Below are 24,537 nucleotides of genomic sequence, written 5' to 3'. Positions count from 1 at the left end.
CAAGTTGATACCTCTTATATTCTTCAAGATATGCCCCGGACAAAACTTTAAGCATGAAAATTAACAAAGGGCAATAACTTTAAAACTAAGAAAGCAAGAGTTACTGTTATTGTGCACTGCACTTGCCCTCAATGAGATACATCTAGCTATGAAGTTTCAAGTTGATACCTCTTATATTCTTCAAGATATGCCCCGGACAAAACTTTAAGCATGAAAAATAACAAAGGGCAATAACTTTAAAACTAAGAAAGCAAGAGTTACTGTTATTGTGCACTGCACTTGCCCTCCATGTGATCTATCTACATATGAAGTTTCAAGTTGATAACTCTTATATTCTACAAGATATGCCCCGGACAAAACTTTAAGCATGAAAAATAACAAAGGGCAATAACTCTAAAAATATGGAAGCAAGAGTAACAGTTCTTGTGCACTACACTTGCCCTCAATTAGATCTATCTACATATGGAGTTTCAAGTTGATACCACTAATAGTTTAGGAGATATACCCCGGACAAGCGAAAATGGGACGCGGACGCCGCCAACGCCGACGACAAAAGTAACCCCTATATGTCGTCTTTTCAGGCGACACAAAAATGTTGCAAACATAAAACAGTGGAGGATCTGATGTTATGTTGAAATGATATACTTGTGTAAGCTATTTAAATTGTATATGAGCAGATTCTTATGGAAATATGAGCTTTAAGTATTACTTTATTCCAAAATGGTGACCTAAAAGGTTTAGTTCCTTGTATTGGTCAATATTATATTGTTCACTTAACAGCTTCAGGTAAATGCAAGATATAATACAGTCAAGTTCAGAAACTGCTCAACAGTTATAATAATAAACCCTTCCTCTCAATATGGTGTACATTTGAGGGAAGTTATATCAAATCCTTCAAAAGGTTAAAGAGACATGGAGCAGACACAATTTGTTACAGACAGACAGACAGCTCGAGCTAAAAGAATTAGTCTATTTCAGGAGGAGACATACTTAGCCAAATGGTTCTTGAGAAAAAGTCATTGAAAATAATTTATAAAAAGTACAATAAAAAGGCAGTCATAAAAGTTAACATGAACACTAACTTAGGCTTAGATGAGCTGGATGAAAAATGTCTTAAACAAAATAATTGAGAAGTTGCCCAAAATGTTACAGCTACATGTAAGAAATGAGCTAAGTATCAACAAGAGATGTTTGTCAAACATTATGCCCCCACCTGAGCGCCATGTTGTCAGGATTATATGAACAATTGAATGAAATAAGCATGGACCGAAATGACAGCTGATTAGTCACTGGCATTGGATGCCGTTGAGGCAGTTTTAAGATTATGACCATTCAAAGTGTGAGGATAGAGTGTGTTATGACCATGACCTTTGACTCTATGACCTCAAAATCCATATGAGTCATCAGCTGGTCTACAAAAATCTAAATGTCAAGTTTGAGGGACATGGGTTCAGGCATTGACAAGTTATCACACAGACAAGCTTTTTTCAATCAATGTCACTGTGACCTTGATGTTTGACCCGATGACCCCCAAAATGAAAAGGGGTCATCTACAGGTCAGACACAACTCCAAGTCAGGTTTGAGGGCCATGGGTACAGGCATTGTCAAGTTATCACTCCAAACATTTTCGCATTCAAGGTCACTGTGAACTTGACCTTTGACCCAATGACTCCTAAAATCAATTAGCGTCATCTCCTTCCATGTCAAGTTTGATGATCATAGGTTCAGGCTTTGTTGAAATATCACTGGGAGATTTTTTACCTTTTTTGCATTAAAGGTTATTGTGACCTTGACCTTGGCTTGATGACCCTTAAATCTAAGAGGGGTCATCTACTGGTCAGGCCCAACCTTTATGTCAAGTTTGATGACCCTTGGTCCAGGAATTTTCGAGTTTGCTTTCAAGATCACTGTGACCTTGACCTTTGACCCCTAAAATCAATAGGGGTCATCTACTGGTAAGGCCCAACCTCCGAGTCAAATTTGAGGGCCATGGGTGCAGGCATTGTTGATTTATCACTTGGACAACCTTTTACCATTCAAGGTCACTGTGACCTTGATCTTTGGCTCGATGATCCCCAAAAACAATAGGGGTCATCTACTGGTGAGGCCCAACTTCCATATCAAGTTTGATGACCATAGGTCTAGGCATTGTTGAGTTATCACTCGGAAAAGCTTTAAAATTAATTTACTATTCAAGGTCACTGTGACCTTGACCTTTGACCCGATGAGCCCTAAAATCATCTACTGGTCAGGCCCAACCTTCATGTCAAGTTTGATGACCATACGTCCAGGAATTGTTGAGTTATCACTCGTACAAGCTTTGGTCTAAAGACGGTAGACGGTACCGACCGACCGACCGACATGTGCAAAACAATATACCCCTCATCATTAAAGGAGGCATAATAAAAAATGTCTTATTATGCACAACAGTAATTACATTGACAGAGACATTTTTTCCTTTGAAGTATTTATAAATTGAGTCAGTAGCTGAGTCCTTGGATGACATAACAGTGCAGTATGTTGGTTATAAAATTTGTTTCCTTTTTAAATGATATGCCAGCATGTATAAAGATGGTCTCTTCTTCCTGTATAGAGTCAACATCAAAGTCCACAGTAAATAGATTACGTGAGTTGCAAGAAGACAGAATTTTCAAGTTTAAACAATTGACAATGTTGAACTGATGTAAATAGTTGCTCAGATCACAGCAAGAGTAAACTGAATCAGAATGAATCCATTGAAGGTGTTGAAACAGTTTCTGTTTGAAGGCTGTTCAACTCAAGCACAATCCTTTGATATGAGATGGTGGCATAACTGTTTTGTGAATTCTGTCCTTAAAAAGTCTTTGGTAGTCTCAAGTATCACCTTGAAGAACAGTTAAGATGAATTTTGTAGAGATTGGAAAGTTTATTGCTCTTTCGGTTAACTTTCATTCTAGGTTCTGAAGTATTTGTGACATGGCGCTGAGTCTCTGAAACGAAAAACAAAAAAATATTTAAGAGCAAAAAAAACAATGATAAAAAAAATAATTGAGTACATATACAAGATATTTTAAATTTACACCTTTTAACAGTCACAGAATATTTCACATAGCCACTTGTAAAATACGTATAATAAAACATCTGTTGTTTTCTCATTTAGATAAAGGGTACAACTCAAAATCTCTTAAAGCCGGATTTATAGACCTAATAATTAGGACCTATACATCATATACAAATATAATACAATAACATTAGTGTATTGTCTCTGACATGACGGACAGCTATAATGATACCTTGAATTTGGTTCTTTGACAACAGACTTATCTGCTAGAAATCATTAAAAACCCTTTTTATTTCTTTTGTTTTCTTTAAGGCTGCACTCTTACAGATTAACAGTTTTGATAATATTTTATCTTTTGTCCGGGAATGAGCCAATTTTGTGTAAACATCTGAAAACCAGCGATACAAAAATGCTGACAAAATATTTTATCGCAGTTTTTCATATTTCTGTCGCAAATTAATGTTTTTGAAAAATGCATAAAACATCAATTTTTGAAAATAAATATAAAAACTTGCAATGTGATTTTTTCAGCAGTCTTATATGATAATATCACTTGTTGCTATGCATTTTCACATGCAATGTTACATATATACAGTATCCAGTGATGTGGATCATTCCATATATATGCTGCACATCTTTAATATTATAATTATAGAATGTGCATCAAACTATATGCATGATAAGCTTAAAAGTTTGTATTAAATTGAGATTTAGTAAAAAAAAATATGCTACAAACTGACTGTAAATACATACATAATGCACGATTTCCACTTGATTTGCTCTTGTGGTGTATTAACTTTTATCTTGATTATAAATAACACAAGTAAACCGGAAATATGGAAATTTAGTTACCCATCAAGAAACCTGCAGTTCTGTGAAATAATCCGTCCCGCCTAGTTACCAGCATCTTGGATCCATGTCAAGATCTGAAATAAAAAATGAATAATCTATTTATTTATAAACAGGCTGTTTTTTTCTGAAGCTTAAAAAATGGTTGACATTTTTCTTTAAATACCAGGTGGTTTCTGTTTTAATAAAGCCACTGCTTGAGCTCAAGTATTCATCAGTCGTGGGGTTCAAGATCTGAACCTGTCCAACTTTTGCACCCAGGTTTACCGTACTAATATTATACGGTTGATGAGTGTGTCCCAGTACTAACCCACACAGGTCAGATTGTTTGCAAATTAAGTTATCAGGAACAGTTTGTAGAGCTGGTTGAACAATTCAACTGCAAGCTTTAAGTTATTTTAAGTTCTAAGGGCCTTTGAGCCAAGTTGATAGATCACAAACTTGCAAACAGGGAGTCCCCAGTCAAAGATTGAAAAAAAAATGTAGTTTGGGACAAACAAGTCTCCCAACTGTGACCAATAGAGCTTATGCTTACTTTCTGGCTGCTCTGGATATTTTAAAAATACTTTTTGACTAGCTACAATAATGAGCAATCAACGATTCTTTTTTTTATTATTTTGACATTTCTTATGTATCCCTGTAACGCTACAACTCTCTAGCATTTAACACTGAGCGAAAGAATAAATAGTTATATTATGCATTGATGTTGAATAATAATGACAAAGTTGTTCAATATATACCCGACAGTGATCTTAACTGGATTTAATTTGTCATTAGAGCCGTTATTTCCACATAAATATATTCTTGGTCACGAATACCTTTATACATGTACACAACCTTTCAGATTTGTCCCAGATTTACAGATATTGGGACACTTGATAAAAAAAATCGACACATGTACTGGTTGGAGAGCAGTAAACGGCAGTTTTTGCATGTTTTCGAAGATTTTCTCGGTATATCAAAATGTAACGGAAATAATACTTACATTTTATTAAACTAGGGGTCAATGTCTACTAACTTAACAAGATTAAAATTTGTGTCGTCACGAAGCGCGTGCCTAATTGGGGCACAAAGGGGGTAATCAATTAGTGCCAATTTACGGATTAGGAGAAGCAGTACCCAGCAGTTTTATTTCAGTACCGCTCCTTGACTATAAAACAGATATTTATCAGCTTATTAAGTATAATTTCCCCATGAGGCGCCTCTATAGAACAGGGAAGTAATACTGGTAACCAAGCGCTGGAGTAGTCTTTAAATGAAAATCAACACCTTCCTCTGTTTATCTTTAATCTGATCTAAACCAAAGGATGAAATCCTTTTCCATCACGACATAAACATGTATACTACGTTCAACAGCACATTAATGAATACAAAACTGAACTAATTTTCCCCTCCCCCTTGTTGAAAAGTCCTATACATGTAGCATAATAGTGGAGTGTGGAAAAGGATGACTGCTACCTGTAATTAATAGACAAGTAAGAGTTATTAGTTATCTCCTCCCCCAGGGACAAGTTTTTAAGGGTACGCCGAAAACTTAAAAGTAAACAAAAAACATCCAACACGAATGAATCATCAATACAAGAAACTAATTAGTCCTAAAGCGCAGTGGTCAAATTAAACAGCCTCTAGGAGAAAGTCTTTGCCTTTGACATTGTCAACACTAAGCAGTCTTTGTAACACTAAATTAATGTAATATACAGCACAACTCATGTGGATATCATTCATTATTGTCACGGCGGCAAGGTCTCCGGGATGTCAGCAGCTCCTTAGTCCCTGCTTTATTGTAAGGTTGAAGACGGGCAAGGGCACGTGGTACACTGGTCATAGGCCTATCTGGACTAGAGTTTCGGTGGTCCGACTGGTCAAAGCTCAGACGCTTTGGCTCTAAAGTTGATTGGGTAGTCTGCCTTGGAGTAGAAGCCCTGGTTGGCCTACCTGGTATGCTTTCCGAAGGAGACGCCTTGGTGGGTGTTTCGCTTGAGCTAAGCGGGGTTTGAGAACCTCCTGGTGGTAGTGATGGAGTCAGAGGCATGGAAACCTGTGGTGTTACCCTGGATGGAGGAGGGCAATTGGAAACTTCTTGTTGTGGTCGTTCCACAGCGGGTGTCACCGACAAACCTGGCAAGGGAGTGCCGTGGAAAGGGGTGAACTTTCGAAGGTGTTGTCGGTTCCGGATAGTTACTCGGCCTGTACCATCCACACGGATAACATACTGGTGGTACTGCCTTACCTCTACAACAGTCCCAGTGCGCTCCCACCTCCTTGGATGGTTGCCGACCAAGTTTTGCAGATAAACATGATCTCCCACCTGCAATGGAGGCAATCTGTGCGTGTGTTCATTCCAACGCTCACGATCCCTTGAATGTCTTCGGGCAAGGGCCATCTCTCGATGCGACATCAACTCAGTCCAAGTCTCATGAGGAGAGTATCGACCCATTAGGATTGGGATAGCATCACGGATGGGTCGTCCAAACAGTATTAATGCTGGGGACGATTTTGTCTCGGGGGCAACAGAATTTCTGTACATCAGTAAGGCTCTCTGGAACTTATCTACATCAAGGGATCCTGTTGCAGTAACATTGTCCATGAGCATGCGTTTAACTGTTTTAACAGCTAACTCCGCCCTGCAATTAGCATGTGGGTTTGCAACGGACGTAATCCTGTGTCGAACTCCCCAGGCCTTTAAGAACTCCTGTGTCTTTCCAGCTGTGAACTGTGGTCCCCCATCAGAAGTTAACTCTTCAGGTATCCCAAATGTCACAAATGTCTCCCGCAGTCGCTTGATAAGGCCCTCCGCACCTGATTCTGACCTGTGTACCATAGGCCAGTTTGAGTATCTATCGACTATCACCACATAATCCTTGCTGTTATAAGTGAAATAGTCACTGCAGATCATCTGAAATGGGTAGTCTGGAGGTGTTATGTCTGAAGGAGGCTGCATCGGGTTGGACTTGGCCATCTTATGGCAGTGTACGCACTGTTCCCTCACCCTGGCAATATCAATTGAAATGTCTGGCCAATACACAGAGTCCATGGCCCTTGCACGCATTGCGCTGACTCCTTGGTGGGCTGCATGGAGTGCATTAAGTACCGGCTTGCGGAGTACAGGGGGAATAACTATTCTTTGGCCCATGAGAACCACACCATCCACAACACATAGGCCTGCAGCAAAGCGATGAAAAGGGCGCAAGGGCACTGGTAGCTCCCTGCAGTCCTCTGGAAACCCAGCCTCCAGGATGTTGACAAGGTCAACAAACGTCGGGTCTGATGCTGTGGCCTCTCGTACCATGTCCCAAGTAACAACAGTGATGATCGCATTAAGTGCACTGCTTGCAGCGGCAACTGTATCACTGTCATTTGCCATATCATTATCCTCGGCGTGCTGGTATAAGCGTGTCAAGGTGTCACGGTAGAACTCTGTTGTATTACTGAGAGTATCAGTTTCCGGTGCTTCGCCTGGTAACAGAAGACGATCTGGCTGACCAGCAGGGTGTCTTGAAGCTGCATCTGGACCTAGGTTCCTTTTGCCAGGTACATGAACGATTGAGAATCTATATCCTAGGGTCTTCTCTTTGAGGTTTAGAAGTCTCCTGTTGTCAATGTCGGTGAGCGACCTGTCATTCAGGATCTGGAGAAGGGGTTTGTGATCCGTGGCTACGATGAGGTCTTTGCATCCAAGAATATAATACCGTGTTTGGTGGAGTGCATACACTACAGCCAAGGCCTCACCTTCAATGGGAGCATACCTGCTTTCAGCAGGATGTGTGAACCTACTGCCAACTAGACACAGTTTCCAGCCATCCGGACAGCAGGCAGGAGTCTTGCTTTCACAGTGGCAGTACTTCTGCATCAAGAAGAATCCAATTCCATCTACAGACCAGTCTGTGGCCAGGCATGTCAGGCGAGTGGGATCAAATAGGCGCACACCTTCTTTCATCTCCTGGATGATGACCTCTTTGGAATGGTGAAACAGTTCATCTAGTTCATCCGTCCATTGAAATATTGCAGATGGCTTCAAAAGAGCACGAAATGGCTTCATTTGTCTTGTCATGGCAAAAGCATATGCCCCCTGATTGATTAGTCCAAACCAAGCTCTCGCACCAGTAATGTCAGATGGTGTAGGAAAGTGTCTTATTGCATCCAGAAACTTTGTACTTGGTCGTATGTTCGTTGGTGTGATGGTAAGACCTGCGAAATCAACAGTGTCCTGGGCAAATTGGAACTTCTTCGGATTCAGGGTGATACCATTTCGAGCACACAGGTCAAACCATTCACAAGCCTGGAAGAAAGCTGCTTCAATGGAATTTTCCCACATACATGTATCATCTACACATTTGACCTTGTTTTTGAAGTCTGCAATAATGGCGTCAAAGCGTTGATTATAAGCATCTCCACTGGCCATGAATCCCTGTGGAGCCACCTTGTACCTGTAGCGCCCCCATGGTGTAATGAACGTCGTGAAATGTCGGTCCTCTTCACGGATTGGCACAGAGTGGTACCCATTCCAAGCATCTGTCACTGTTTTTTTCATGCCCTGCGGAACTCGATCGGCCAGATGGAAGGGGCTTGGTACATGATGGGTTTGGCGGACAGAATGGCGGTTTTGAGGTTGCAAGTCAACTGTACGTCTGGGGGTACCATCAGCCTTACCCGTTACCACCATCCTGGAACACCATGTTGTGGGGGTATTCGAATCGACCCTCTCAAGCACACCGATGCGAACATCCCTCTCTAGATCAGCATAGACTTTATCCTGCCAGTGGATTGGGACAAGTGCTGGTTTGTGGACTGCCACTGGTGGGGCACTTGGGTCAACATGCAGTTGGAGGGGCTCACACTTCATTAGTGGCAGTGGTTGATGTTCGCACACATTAAAAGTCGTAGCACTGTAGTAGTCGAGAAGCCACTCTTTCAGGGCTTCCACATTGTCCTCTGTTGCACTCAAACCATTGGGTAAAGTCGTGGGCATAGGTGGCGGTTCCTGTCGACGTCTTGGGCAGGAGCAGGTAATATTCTCACAACTATCCATGGAGGCATTGATGTCAGGGGATGTTTCTGCCGTTGCTTGTGGGAAGTCAGTGTGAATTATCCCCAGAGAGACGAGTGCTTCCCTGCAGAGGAAAGCTTTTTCCATGGCATCTGAGACATAACAGAGCAAACGTGTTGACCTTGCAGACCCATCAACCGTACAAGTGGCAATGTTAACAACAATGGCTCCCATAACTCCAAGATCCTCTCTAATAGCCCCACGCATCACAAGTTTGACAGGAAGGAGGTCGTGTTCCTTTATTCCTAGATTTTTAGCGGACTGTAAGGGTATAATTGTACTTTGACAACCTGTGTCGGCCACCATGGACATTGTGATTGATTTGAGTTCTGAGGCATCTCGCATAGGGTGTCCAAACAATGCATGTTCTTCTGGCAGTGGTGTCATATTCACTAATATCATAGGGTGGGGTTTGGAAGGTCTAGCCACCCACTGACCATCGTATATATAATGTTCGAGAGGTGTTCCACCCTCTTGACATCTGGATCCTATAGCCTGGCTAGTCCTAATAGCTGATCTGCCCTGCTCCGATGTAGAACACAACTGGTCGAAGACGTAACTAGCTTTATCATAGTCAGAATCCTTTGTTGAACCTCTAGTGACATGTGAATTGGGAGGGTTCCTAAGACTCGTACCCTGGCGACAGGCTCTTGATGAAGAGTCACGGTGACCCCACAAACCGCAAGTAGTGCACTTACTACAACATTTGGTATAGTGTCCTTTTGTTGCACATTTACCACAGGTGAATGTCCAGGCCTCACAGTTTCTAGACCTCGTCTTTCGGTCATTCCTCTGACCATGAGCAGGGCCTCCACATGCCCAGCATTTTGCTCCAGGAACTGGGGCAGGTTTTTGGCTTGAACGAGCAGCATACATGGCACCAGCTGAGTCGCCCACTGCACTTTTCGTCACTTTGCCCTGTTCTTTCTGGGCAATAAAAGACACAGTTTCCTCCAGTGTTCTGTCTGTCTTAGGATCACCAAGCAAATCAGACATAATCTCTGGGTCAGCAATGCCCCTAACCAGGTTGTCCTTGATGATCTCATCACTAAAATCAAAAACATGTGCACAGCCCGGTTCCTTGCAGGTGGCCTTATACTGGCAGAGTGAAGCTTGGCCTCGGAGACTGGCCAAAAATGTCCGAATACCTGTCCCAGGAGATTGGGTCATCCTGTTAAGTTTAATGCGGTGGACCAGGGTGCTCTCGTCTTTGACAGCTAGTCTCTTGATTGCACCCAGAAGATCTGCTTCTGCCATGTTCGCAACGTCCCCCTGAATATCACGCATAATGTCTGTGCGTAGATCTGAATTGCAACAGTAGAACAGGGCAGTGGCCAGGACGTTGTCAGCGATAGACATTCCCACCTTGTACATGTCCCACTGTCTGGTGAATGCTGACCATTGGTCTGGATCACATCCGGCAGTAATGGACGGTGGGTCCAACTTCAGCTTTTGTGGTGCTGGGCGGGCCAGTGCCGTGTGGACAGTTCTGTCGTGAATCTGGAGCGCGGCAGTTAGAGCAGCCGCAAATTCTGCACCCAGGTCCTGTGACTTCCATTCGCATCCATCTATCGGGCACTGCAACACCGGCATGTTGTGGAACTGTAGGGTTTCAGGATAATCAGGTTGTAGCAGTCATAAATGAAAATCAACACCTTCCTCTGTTTATCTTTAATCTGATCTAAACCAAAGGATGACTGCTACCTGTAATTAATAGACAAGTAAGAGTTATTAGTTAGTCTTGCTTTAACAATGCGTCTAAAACCACACCATGGATACCTAAAAATTTTAATATGTCTCAATATTGTTTGAAAGCGATTGACGGGCAATATGAAAATATCATTTCAACAGGCTTTTTTAAAAATACATTTTGCTGTGATTCATCGACGAATAATCGTTCATAACCAACACTTGACTGTCGGTAAATTTATTCAATTGCGCATGCGCAGTAACATTCATGTGATCATCCCCCACGAGAAAGTTGGCAAACTCTTTGACATTTCCAAATTTTTTGTAAATAAAATGTTTAAACGTACGCTTTGTGTTGGATTCGATGCAAATAGTGTTGCTTGGATTTACAATTCTCATCTTTTTTAAGAAGATTTTAAAAAAATACGAATAAAAAGCGATTGCCGGCTACTGCTTTCCGCCGGCTACTTCTCTCCAACCAGTATACCTGAGAAGTTTTTTGGCATAGTGACATAAATAAATATGTCACATTATGTGTTTAAAAGTAGGCAATATTTAATATTTTCGTAGAAATTTGAATTTATAACGGAGATAATTTCAAAATTGTGGCCGCGAAGATTCTCTGCGCAAGGACCATTCGGTACTTTTTGTGGGATGGTGGACGTCACGAATCTGCCATAGTAAAACAAGATTGCAAAAGACTCGTTGACAGCCATTTAGGTGGACTAACTTTTAGACCCACCTCACCCCATCCCGCATCCCCACCCCCAGGCAACTATTAAATTTATAAGCTTCAATGTTGATTTAGAATTTCTGAACACTATTAGAGACATGATAATCTTGTAAATAAAAGTCAAAGCAAGTTATAGAAAAATGATAAAAACTTTGAAAGATGAAAACACCGTCATAAAATCAGTCTGTTTTTAGCTTGTTTGTTTTACTTAAATCACCGTAAAATTCATTTTTCATGAGTCTAATGGTTGGATAGTATTTCAGTCTATATTCCAGTGTTTTTATCACAACAAAACTCTTGAAATGCATCGAAATAAGAGCATTTTGTTTTTCAAAACATTTTGACAGTTGGCGCGAGGTTGCGTCCCCTGAAAATTTAGTCAAAACGGCGTCGTTAATTTACTCACCGGGTTGCAGATTCCACAGAGTCGTCTTCTGTCTTGAAATTTGGCAGTTGGTTTTGTTAAAATACGTCATAATAAATAAAAGATCGCCAATATAGAATATTTCTGTTGTTGTGGCGGCCATTTTTCAGTCTACGAAGATCGTACGCCACCCTAAGAGCTTTCGTAGAAATTTTCGTAGATCTACGAAGAAACAGGTGCTTGTTCGTACGAAAATCTTAATAAAACGGCTAAACAGCCTGAGATACATCGTACGAAGTTCGTACGCAAATCAGACTTCGTACGAAGTTTAATAAAACTGGCCCTTACTCTAGTAAAGCTTGGAGTCCGGATTTATTTTTTTTAGCAAGTAATTTGGTTGGTGCCAAAAAAAGGAAAAAGTCCAATGTCATTAAATGTAACGGTCAGCTCGCGCAGGAAAAAATCAAGATAAATAAATCATGCATTCTTAAGTAATGTATTTTAAACATATCCTTTATGCTTAAGAATTATAGATTTATTGCATAATTATTAATGTCCTTGTAAGCTATTGAATATTACTGGTGTTTTAAGCATTGAAAAACCGCACTCTTTCTTCGACCGAGACAGGCGGTAAATCGGTTTGTAACTTTTCAGCCGATTGCCCCTACTATGAACGCTGCCCTGAGCGGGCACCGTCCAAAAACCACATGCTTTACACAAAGACTTTGCCTATAATATATTTTCTTTTTACAGAAGGAATATCATTTGATAATAAATTTTATAGGGCCACCAGACATATATACTGGATATATAAGAAATATAATATCATTGCAAAAAGCTCGACAAAATTACAAGGTTAATGCTTTATCGAATTTTTTCATGGTGTCAATGCGGCAGACAAATTTCAGTTGTTTGTTATGATTACTTTACCCGTGCTATTAAGGAAATAAACACAGTCATAATATTCATGGTTTGAATTAATAGTTTGCATTTACATGTATATTGCTTATACGTTTGTGTTCCTTGTTTATTTCTTTAGCCCCTTGCCTTGTGCCTCTAAACAGGAAATATTAGACTCCTGGGCTTGTCCCTGTAGTTTTCACTGTATTATTTATATTGTGTAATGCCTACTATTGCATGAAATTTCATTGTATGATCCTGCTGAAACGGGAAAAGCCACGATAGCTTTGAACTGTTCAGATTCTTCTATGGCTTGCCCTGGATATTTCTTACGAAAAGGCGAGGGAAATCGGGGATGAAATCGTGACACTGTGAGCCAGACTTAAAACAACGATACGCCGGTGAGTGTCATTAAACGTGAATGAATTAAGATTTGCTTTTAAATTATTTTTTCTATTATTAAACCGTTGGTGGAAATTTGTCTAAACGACATTTGCGTATTCGTTTATGTTTCGTAAAATAAAGTGCTGTCCCAATAATGCTCATTTAAACAGGTTTTTCAGATTTGAAAAAAATGACAAGTTCAAGTACAGATATGTGATTAGATAACATTAATTCTGCATAGAAAAATAGTTATCTTTACTTCGTGGGTCTAAAAGTAAAACAGGCAATGGCCCAAACTACAATGAACCAGAGAAATAAACTCAACTCATGTTCCTTAAAGTAAACAAAGAACATCGGCCCTAAATACACATCAACTTTAAATTAAAAATCAGTAGTAGTTGCAATGCATGCACTATATATAAAATGTTGTTATCTTTGCATAAATGTAACAAGCACATTAATGTTGATCATATTTAACGGATCATATTGACATAATTTTAATATAGTATCATCATTGTCAAAAGCTATAAATGGGTAATACTCATTATTATATTTTCCAGATGTATACCTATTGAAAAGGCATTTTCGACGAAATACATCGAATGTAATACATGTACATTGAAAAAGTCCATACTATTTACAATCAATAGCTGTCATGTTCTTTTGAACCACCTCGTAACAACAACGCTGTTAAAGCTAATATGAGAGGTGTGGTCTATATGAAACAATATTTTAGCAAATATCAACATATACTGAAGGGTTCCAGCTTTTGGTATCTTAGTCATAACACTAGTAATGATTTGCCACACTTGATTTTGTCATTAACAAAACAAATGAGAGTGTAACTATCTGCGATTTTCACTAAACAACATTGCCATGTTTTATTCGAAAATATTTGCATCACATTTATTTAAAAAAAAACAACAGGAGCTTCATTTCCTTTATGTGAAATTTCATATTAAAATGTTCAATATTTCTCTAGTTAATTCTTCATTCTAATCCGGCAACTGTCCAGGTACTGTTTAATAGCGAACAAAACTGCTCAGCATCATTAAACATATATTTACATCGTCGACAAACATAAGTCATATAATATCATCAGTAGTATTTCGTTTGAATTACATATCTTAGAATATAAAAAAATACATTTTCAAAAAACTAGGAGCGGTAAATCCACGGAACGAAAATCAATTTGGTGTGGCCTTAACTTGAGGAAACTTTATAATAAGAAACGTACTTCAATGACTCTACCTGCAGACGAAAGAATACAATTCAGAGTACCTAATGCAAAAACTTTTCAAAGATATGATGCAGTTATTTTTTGACACCTAATACAGTCTGGCTTAGCATATAAAAGGTTTAAAACTGTGTGATCATAGCGTTTCATATTGAAAAGCATCATAGTACTAAATCTAGGAACAAACAAAAGAAAACATTATTTAAAATAAAAATACAATATATATTACTATTAGAACGCCATATTCAACATTATATTTTTATAAGGAATTCATCTTTAAAAACCAGAAGGCAAGTACTCTTCAAAGTATCGCCATAAAATACACGGTTTAAATAAGGTCATAGCAATTCATTGAGTCTATCTGTCAAATAAGCTGCTGAAAAACAATTAATTTTACAAGTTTTCTTTAAGATATCACCATAAAAATCAGGTTGAGCAATAACGATAGGAATCAGTGATTTAAGACTATTATTGTACTTAGACATTATATTAATATGATAAATTGTATTAAGTTTATAAACATCACAAATATAAGATTCTAACGATTAACAAAATTCCAAATAACTTTTATTCTGGGTGCCTCGAAGGTGATTGATATTGAATGCGTTTAAAAAAGGTTTCGACAACGCATTCTCCATATGTTTACACAAGTCATAATCAAAAAATATATCTTATCTACCCTTGACAGTTTGCGTCATACCAACTGAAATATCAATGAAGTGGTTTACCATTAATACAATGAACACTTATGTGAAAACTACAGAAACTCAGTAGCAAACAGTTTAAATATAAACCCGGTTTAATGGCACTGGGTAAACGCCAATAACATAGAACACAAAAACAAAACAAAACACAAACAAGAAACATGAAAGGACAGCACAAAACTCCACAAACAGCACAATATATACATACTATATATATAAAAATTATAGGTATGTTTATCAAGGATTGTTAGGTACCGCCTTGGAACGGTTAGTAAGACTACAGTGGTAAAGTCTTTTACATAATCTTATTTGGAAAATGTTAAAACTAGCACATGACGTGTAGCCATAACTAAGGGCGGAGTAATATAAGTTGTCAAAAAGGTCTTGGTTGGCCGATTCCAAGTTCATTTCCCACGTAGCTGGTCTAAGTATATATATATATATATCTATCTGCTTGTTTTGGGAGGCAGCATTCACGCCCCTATCCCGCGTATTAAGCCTTAAAGGAACGGTTATTCAAATGTACTAACACTTAAAACAAGGAATAGGCTATACCATGGCATATATCTCTATTTTAAGTCCCCTTGTTCATTCCCACGAGAACGAGCCTTAGTGCTACAAACTTGGTCGAAAAGACGTGAGGTAGTCGCTTTCATTTCCCTTTTTCGCGTTGCCAGCATAAAATGCCAGTCCATTCACCTGTGTCAATACTAAGGGTCAAGCCTCTTCTACAATGTCGCATAGGTCGCTATGGTCTCCTTGCTTGTGTTCACAACCAAAAGGAATAGACATTTGAATACTTGAACTCTTATTTAGTTAGACTTTAAAAAATAGATTAGTTTTTGCAGGATATTTTGTCATAAACATCAATATTTTGTATAAACATCAATATTGATCAAAAGGGAAGATAACTGTTCAAATTGAAAAATGTCAAAATGTAGTACATTGAAAAAAAGACACTAATCCAATCCAATCGTAAATTAACTTTATTTCAATCTGAGCACTTCTAGACAAATTGAAGCTACACATGACTACTTTGACCAGAGTCATGTCAAGTTGTTGATGACATACTAGCTGTTCCTGGTTTCTTGATAGGTAGTGGTAACGTTGTTTTTCACTTAAATAGTTGAACATCATTTCAATTTCTCGTAGTAATAAACATATATAAATGTAGGAAATTTTACACAGTAGCATGCATGCAACTCAGCAGGTGTTGCAAAGGCTGTTTTGGGTTTGATAATAGCAATGATGCGTGTATATAGTTTTATTACACCACAATTTTAACTGCGTTGCCTTGTACCATTTTGTCATTAAGCTGTGCATTATAAACGTTTAAAAATGCTCGAACCTATTTCTATGTCAAAAAAACAAAAACGAATAACTTACCAACGACCTACACGCCCTCTAATTGTGGATGTGAGTACGATCACCGGATGTATTCATATAGAGATAAGCTAGATAAGCGATATTGCTTGTTTTTACTATCTGCTATGGCGTACCATTTGTGTCAAAAGACCGATTGCTCTAGGAGTAAACCATAAAATAGAGGAGCATCCCTAATTAATTCGTTATTTGATGAACTGCATTGTATGCAACATATTTGAGCTTGATGTATCTTTTAATGACATAAAGGCAGATTTATAAAAAAGAAATCCACATGGCTATCCTGAACTAAACAATTATGTTCAGGGTAAGAAATCACGTAACTTCAACGGGGTTCTCACATGTGTCACCACGGTTCAAAACCGATTTAAACAAGCAAGAAAGTGCCAGTTATTCCAAAATAACTTTTTAAGAGAAAATATAGGAACATATTTCTTAGCCTATAAAAGACTATGATCTTTTGCTTTTACACGTATAATATATTTTAGATTTGCTTGTATTATAACGATGCAATCCTTGGCCAAAAAGTCAACTCGACATAATTTTGTAGAACGATGCCACACTGTGTGCGCCGTGATTCTTTGTTTTGTACATATTTCTTAGTCATTTTTAATAGTTAAGAAATCAGACATGCGTTAAAAAGGTTAGTTTTGCTCATTACTCTCATCAAACGAATTGTTAGTTAAATGTTACTTCAGTCTTTTTCAATAAATATCGAATTTTTATGAAGTGCTGTTGTAAACGTGAATGTGATATGCACTATCGTTAACGTAAACTTCTTCTCATCTAAATAAAGCTGACTAAGTTAAGTCGGTATCCTTAACAAACTTATCATTACATGCTAAGTTTATTTTATTTTATGGTTTGTATTGCTCTCTCACTTGTGTCGAGAATGTATACAACCTAAAACTCTTATTCATGGTATGAATGTACACCAATTTGATCGATTTAAAACTTCCAAATACTCAGTATCCCTCTGCAGTTTCACCAAATGTTTTCAAAGATGGATAAATTAAATGGATGAAGTAACAGATACATTAAAATGGAAGGCTAAATTCACTTTAGCCAAACCCGTCTCATGTACGTTCCAAAGTTTAACACCCAAGAAACAACAAATAACAATAATAATTAAATAACAAAATCGCCATTCTTAAAGGTTAATCATAAAACTGTCCACGCTCCAGTTAAATCACATGTTCGAAAATGGTCAAAATATCTTTATCCATAAGAAATCAGGAAATAATAAGAAGCACTGACAACGAAATTGACTACCATGAAAATGACCTTCCCTCGTAAGATGATAATTTGTATCTGGCATGGCCTTCCGTGTAAAAAGGTTCATCCCCATCCCGAGCATAGCGTGTTATACGAAAACAAGGTTACAGAGTTTTCATTTTTCATTTAATACCATATGACAATGTTCTATTGTGCTGCAGACGACGGTCTTCACCAAGGGAGGCAGGTATGTGATGACAATAGAAGAGTATAAGTATCTATCATGTGTTTCCGGTACGGATCGAAAAAACCGAGAGAGAGAGAGAGAGAGAGAGAGAGAGAGAGAGAGACAGACAGACAGACAGACAGATCGACAGACAGACAGATTGATAGCTTTAACGCCATAGAAGAAAATATCACCAACCAGACACTTTAGGCGGAATCACAAGCCTCGAGTTGTGATAATAAAGTTTCATAGTTTATTCCAATGCATAAAGGCCATAGGCCCATGAACATACATCAATGGAATTCATTATATATATAAATAAATGCAATTCTATCAATCGATCGTAGGTCACGATATATATTAATACACGTATACTTATCTTTACTAACAAGGTACTTTCGAAACACAAATTACACATAGACAATACACATACAATATAATATCATAGACAATACACATACAATATAATTTAACCATAGTGAGGTGACAGTGGTTACAAATATTACGACAGTAATCACGGGTGAAAGGGATGTGGACTGACAGTTTTCACAGGTGAAGGGGACAAAGATGTATGGACTAACATTTATCACGGGTGAAGGGGACAAAGATATATTGACTGACAGTTATCACGGGTGAAAGGGGACAAAGGGATGTGGACTGACAGTTATCACGGGTGAAGTGGGCAAAGGTATATGGACTGACAGTTACCACGGGTGAAAGGGGACAAAGGTTTATGGACTGACAGTTATCATGGGTGAAGGGGACAAAGGTATATGGACTGACAGTTATCACGGGTGAAGGGGACAGAGGTATATGGACTGACAGTTATAACAGGTGAAAGGGGCAAAGGCAAGTGGACTGAAAGTTATCACGGGTGAAAGGGGACAAAGGTATATGGACTGACAGTTATCACGGGTGAAGGGGACAAAAGTATATGGACTGACAGTTATCACGGGTGAAGGGGACAAAGGTATATGGACTGACAGTTATCACGGGTGAAGGGGACAGAGGTATATGGACTGACAGTTATCACGGGTGAATGGGACAAAGGTATATGAACTGGCAGTTATCACGGGTGAAGGGGGACAGAGGTATATGGACTGACAGTTATCACGGGTGAAAGGGATGTGGACTGACAGTTATCATGGGTGAGGGGGGACAAAGATATATGGACTGACAGTTATCAAGGGTGACGACGACAAAGGTATATGGACTGACAGTTACCACGGGTGAAAGGGTACAAAGGTATATGGACTGACAGTTATCATGGGTGACGACGGCAAAGGTATGTGGACTGACAGTTAACACGGGTAAAGGGGACAAAGCTATATGGACTGACAGTTATCACGGGTGAAGGGGGACAAAGATATATGGACTGACAGTTATCACGGGTGAAAGGGGACAAAGCTAAATGGACTGACAGTTATGACGGCTGAAAGGGAAGAAAGGTATATGGACTGACAGTTATCACGGGTGAAGGGGACAAAGGTATATGGACTGACAGTTATCAAAGGTGAAGGGGACAGAGGTTTATGGACTGACAGTTATCACGGGTGAAGGGGACAGAGGTATATGGACTGACAGTTATAGCAGGTGAAAGGGGCAAAGGCATGTGGACTGACAGTTATCACGGGAGAAAGGGGACAAAGATATATGGACTGACAGTTATCACGGGTGAAGGGGACAGAGGTATATGGACTGACAGTTATCACGGGTGAAGGGGACAAAGGGATGTGGACTGACAGTTATCACAGGTGAAAGGGGACAAAGGTTTATGGACTGACAGTTATCATGGATGAAGGGGACAGAGGTATATGGACTGAGAGTTATCACGGGTGAAGGGGACAGAGGTATATGGACTGACAGTTATAACAGGTGAAAGGGGCAAAGGCATGTAGGCTGACAGTTATCACGGGTGAAAGGATACAAAGGTATATGGACTGACAGTTATCATGGATGAAGGTGACAGAGGTATATGGACTGACAGTTACCATGGGTGAAAGGGGACAAAGGTATTTGGACTGACAGTTATCACGGGTGAAAGGGGACAAAGGTATATGGACTGACAGTTTTCATGGATGAAGGGGACAGAGGTATATGGACTGACAGTTATCACGGGTGAAGGGGACAAAGGGATATGGACTGACAGTTATCACGGGGAAGGAAGACAAATATATATGTACTGACAGTTATCACGAGTGAAAGTGACAAAGGTATATAAATTGAAAGTTATCACGGGTGAAATGGACAAAGGTATATGGACTGACAGTTATCACGGGTGAAATAGACAAAGGGATGTGGACTGACAGTTATCACGGGTGAAAGGGGACAAAGGTATACGGACTGACAAGTCATCATGGGTATGAGGGGCAAGAGGACATTGACCGACAAGCAATCACGGATATGAAAGTCAAATTGATACTGACCGACAAGTCTTCATACGTATGGGTTACAAATGATACTGACCGAAAAGTCATAAAAGGTATGGTTGACAAAGTCCCTTCGTCCCTTCACACGTTCGTGTATTCGCCGTCGTTCCTTCACGTCTTTGTCATACCGAGATAACGGAACACCGTACAAAGAGGGCTATACAATAGAATAATTATCACTTTAATGTAGGTCGCATTGAGTGCGAACATATTTTCGAGATATGCTTACGTTGTCAATATGTACAAATACATGAGATTGTACTTTGTTCAAATGTATACATTATTTTGGGTTTTAATAACAATACCAGCATTACCAGATGCCTTTTTCATAACACACATGTAAATGTACGTGTGCAGTTTTTTTTTAGATTAGACGCTGGGTGTCGAAGTGTCAGAATTTCTTTCCATCAGCTCAAATGTGCTACTGGGGGATCAGGATGTACTCAAAAGAAGTGTACTTCAGGGGTAAGCATAGCTCGCTTTACCGACGTCTTGCCCATTTGCGGAATTTGGCCCTCAGCGGTATAACAGAAGACTAGCTGTATAGCGCGACGCGTAATAACTAAGATGCAATAATTGTTCTTGTTAATTATTGCTTAAGCCGGCTAATCCGCTAGGAGGCGAGTTTAGTGATGTCAAATTCTTCGGATCGGGTTTAAGCAATGCTAATTTAAATACATGGTGTAGTGCGCGTTATTATGTTGGTTCTTTTCGTTGTGTTAGACACCGTGTAAAGAGGAAATAAAAGCTACAATTCAAACTCTGAATATTCCATCAGTTTTAGTAGCGGATAGCGCGGATAACCTGATTGCTCAAGTTTTGACCTTGACGTTTTGACCACACGAACACGTTTTGACTTGAAAACTTCTTGAGTTTAATTTTCCTATCTAGTGATATATTTGGTAACGATAATGCACCAGTCAATTGTAACCACGCCCCCCCCCCCCCCAGGTCCGGGGGTATACCGGGGATAGCCGGGGAAATGGGCCGTGTTTTTACCTTTCAGGTGGCCCCGCAGTGCCGGATGAATGCGGGGATTTTAGCCGGGATTGGCTGGACCGAAAGTCCCCGCTATTCTCCGGACTTGGGGGCCGTGGTTACAATTGACTGGTGCATAAGAGGGATTCAAACTACATGTATATACAATGTAACAATTTTGGGTATGACTTAATGTTATTTCTTTTTGCCTTAAATAGGAACGCAATAACTTCTAAATCCAACAGGAGGCAGGGGGAAGTGACGATGTAAAACTAGGGAAGATGGAGACATTTTTGGATATTAATCCTTGCCAAAAGAGTGTCCATGATGATTTTTAAGTTGGCTCAAACTCATTTTGGAGACTTATCATGGATGTTGAAGAAAAATATGTTTTGTCAATTTAAGTATGTAAAGAACAGAAAAAGACCATTGAAGCATTATTTGGTCATAGTAATTGAGATTTTAAAAATGTAAACACTGTTGAACAAAATACAATATGTAAACATAAATGTGGTGTTAAAAACACTGTAAACCGAAATTTTAGTCTGAGTGAGAAAGGCGATAATCATCATCATCATCATCATCATCATCATAATCATCACCATCATCATCATCGTCAACTTCTGTTATACAGGGGAAGGACGTAATTTCGCTTTATGCAAAAGTGAGAAAAATGTTTCATGGCAAACAAAATGGCGGATTTACAATAAAAAGTACCGAATTAGGTACCAACTTTGCCTGGTAAGTGGACTTTTTTTAGATTAAAAAAAATGTATGCGTCCAGTATATGGCGAAAAACATATTCTTCGATCGACATCGATAGTTTGGTATCATAGCTTTAAAGATAAAAGATAAAAAGTTATTGAACAGATTGTGGCTTAGGAGGCAATGTTTACAAATAAACGTGTTGATTTTATCCACACTTTTTCGTATTTTCTCGGCAAATATGGCATATCTGAGCATATTGTAACTGTCCATGCAAGTATACATTTCTATTTTCCAAACTTCATGGTTATTACTCGACTGGACACGTTTCCTGGCCGAGTTTTTCTTCTTAACCCCCCATTTTGTTTATTGCAAGCACACTACCCACATTTTGGTGAAATGCATACAAACTTCTGCACACTTGTTTAGCATTGAGAGGATACATTTTAATTCTTGGAATCGCTAATGTTCACGAGTCTTTCAGTTCGATATGTGATGTGTATCATCATTTGAACTCAACGACTTTTTCTTTCAGGAAGGCCTTGAACTTTACCAAGGCCCGATTTAGAAGGCGAACGAGCCTCCCGTTATACAGAAGACCGCAGTGAAGAAGAAATCCGTCAGGACAAGAACAGAAAATGCTAGGCTGTCGCCGATGAAAAATAATGCGCTTGTGTGATGACAACTCCCAAAGTAGTTAGATTCTCAGTGTACTTAAAGAGATGAGTAACGTCTTTGACTCCTGACAGAACACCCAAAAGTACACAAATGGCCCTTGAAATATCAAATACACACAAGCGCGTTCAACGCGCCTGGTAAAAGATGTAAAGTTTTCAATGAAGTCAATTTCCTATGATTCGGAAAACACCTTCGCAATGCGTTATTCTGTGGAGACGAAAGATTTCTATTGGACTTGACAGAAATAACTTGGTGGTCAGTTTCTCCGATTTTAATGTGTCTTCAAAAAGCTTGAAGGGAATTGACTTCGTTTAACACTTTACATTTATTACCAGTTTTGCTTAAGGCATGGTTAAAGCTGTGTTTGGCATGCTCATTCCCTGTTATGCATCCCTTGTTTATGCACTGGGGTCTCAGCGGGACATTTGACTGTGTATTTGTTCATTGGCATAGGGCCATTTAGTGTTGACACTTTTAGAGTAGATAATCTCATTGTCTCATTTATACATTACCAATTCTTGCATAGCCCATGTATTCATGGTTTGTTCTCACTTTTCCACTTCATTAATTTGACAGATGGGAAATCAATAATAAACAATAGAGTTATTAATGTTTTAATACTTATCTAACTGATATATTTCAATCCAATTTAAATGCATGGTCTCCATTGTAATATCTAAATTGTGAAGCTTCATGGTTAAATCATAATAATGGGCTATTATATACATGTATATCATATAACATTACTTTTATTCTTATTTTAAAGGAAAGCAATGTCATTTATTAATTTTATTAAAATTTTAAAAAAGTAAAAAAAAAAACAATTATAAGACAATGTCATTTGTTCATTTCTATAATAAAACAACAAGGACTGCACAGCAGGACACTTTGATCTGAGATCAGATAGACAGCAGACAGCAATAAAGATTCTGATCAACACACAGATGTTGTCTACTATACACGGATGGGGGAGGGTCACTTATAGGAGGCTTAAACTAGGCCTTTACATGCTCTTTTGTGGCACTCGGGTTTTCCAATTTGTTTGTTCCTTGGGTATTTTCTGGCCCAGTAGCTTGTAGTTCTAGTTCAACTATGTCTTCATCTAATTCATTGCTTTCAGCAATTATTTTAAATGCCACATACTCATAAACCTCTGCATTGACTGAATTTTCATTATTTCGCTTGAGATTTCATTGTCAAAAAGTAGTTTTCCCTTACTTTCACGTGAAAATATTTTTTAATGTTTTCTGTTTATGTGGTATTTAGATGGAGATGCTTTTCGGACTAATCGTGTCCTTTTGGATGTTCTTTTAGGAGTTAGAGACGTTAAACATCTCTTTTTGTACACCGAGAATCTAACTACCTTGTGAGTTGTCATTACACAGGCGCGTTTTTTTTCATCAGCGACAGCCTAGCATTTTCAGTTCTTGGTTATATAAGGGCTAGGACAAATACGAAAATCCTCAGTTGGATGCGAAGTAAGAGAAAAAAACATAACAGTGAAAACATTTAGATACTCTGAGCGGACGCGGGTGTTTCGGGGATTAATATGGACTATTTACCCATATGTAAGGTTATTGCTTTTGACCATTTGATCTTGTTTCTTATTTTTAAAAGTAACAGTTTTCTAAACAAATATCGAACGTGGTCGTGTATGACGCATGCAAGAATTACAAAAAACTACGAACGCATACACAATTTTTGAAACAGACATTCACATACCAAACAAGGATAAAACCTCCCATGTAATATTTTACTAGGTGGATAAGACCTCCCAGAACATTTTGTCATGGTGGACAAAACATCCCAGATCATTTTGACTCTCAAAGCCCATAGACAGTTATGTAAAAAGTATTTACATTTAGAAATAATTTAATAATTTGGGAAAAAATCAACTTTGTTATGATGGTAAATGTGTGCCCATACTGATAAAATTAATGGGATCTAATATACAGGATGGGATGATTTGTCCACC

Source organism: Mya arenaria, chromosome 13 (genome assembly GCF_026914265.1).
Source record: "Mya arenaria isolate MELC-2E11 chromosome 13, ASM2691426v1".
Classification (NCBI taxonomy): domain Eukaryota; kingdom Metazoa; phylum Mollusca; class Bivalvia; order Myida; family Myidae; genus Mya; species Mya arenaria.
This window is presented reverse-complemented; position numbering follows the sequence as displayed.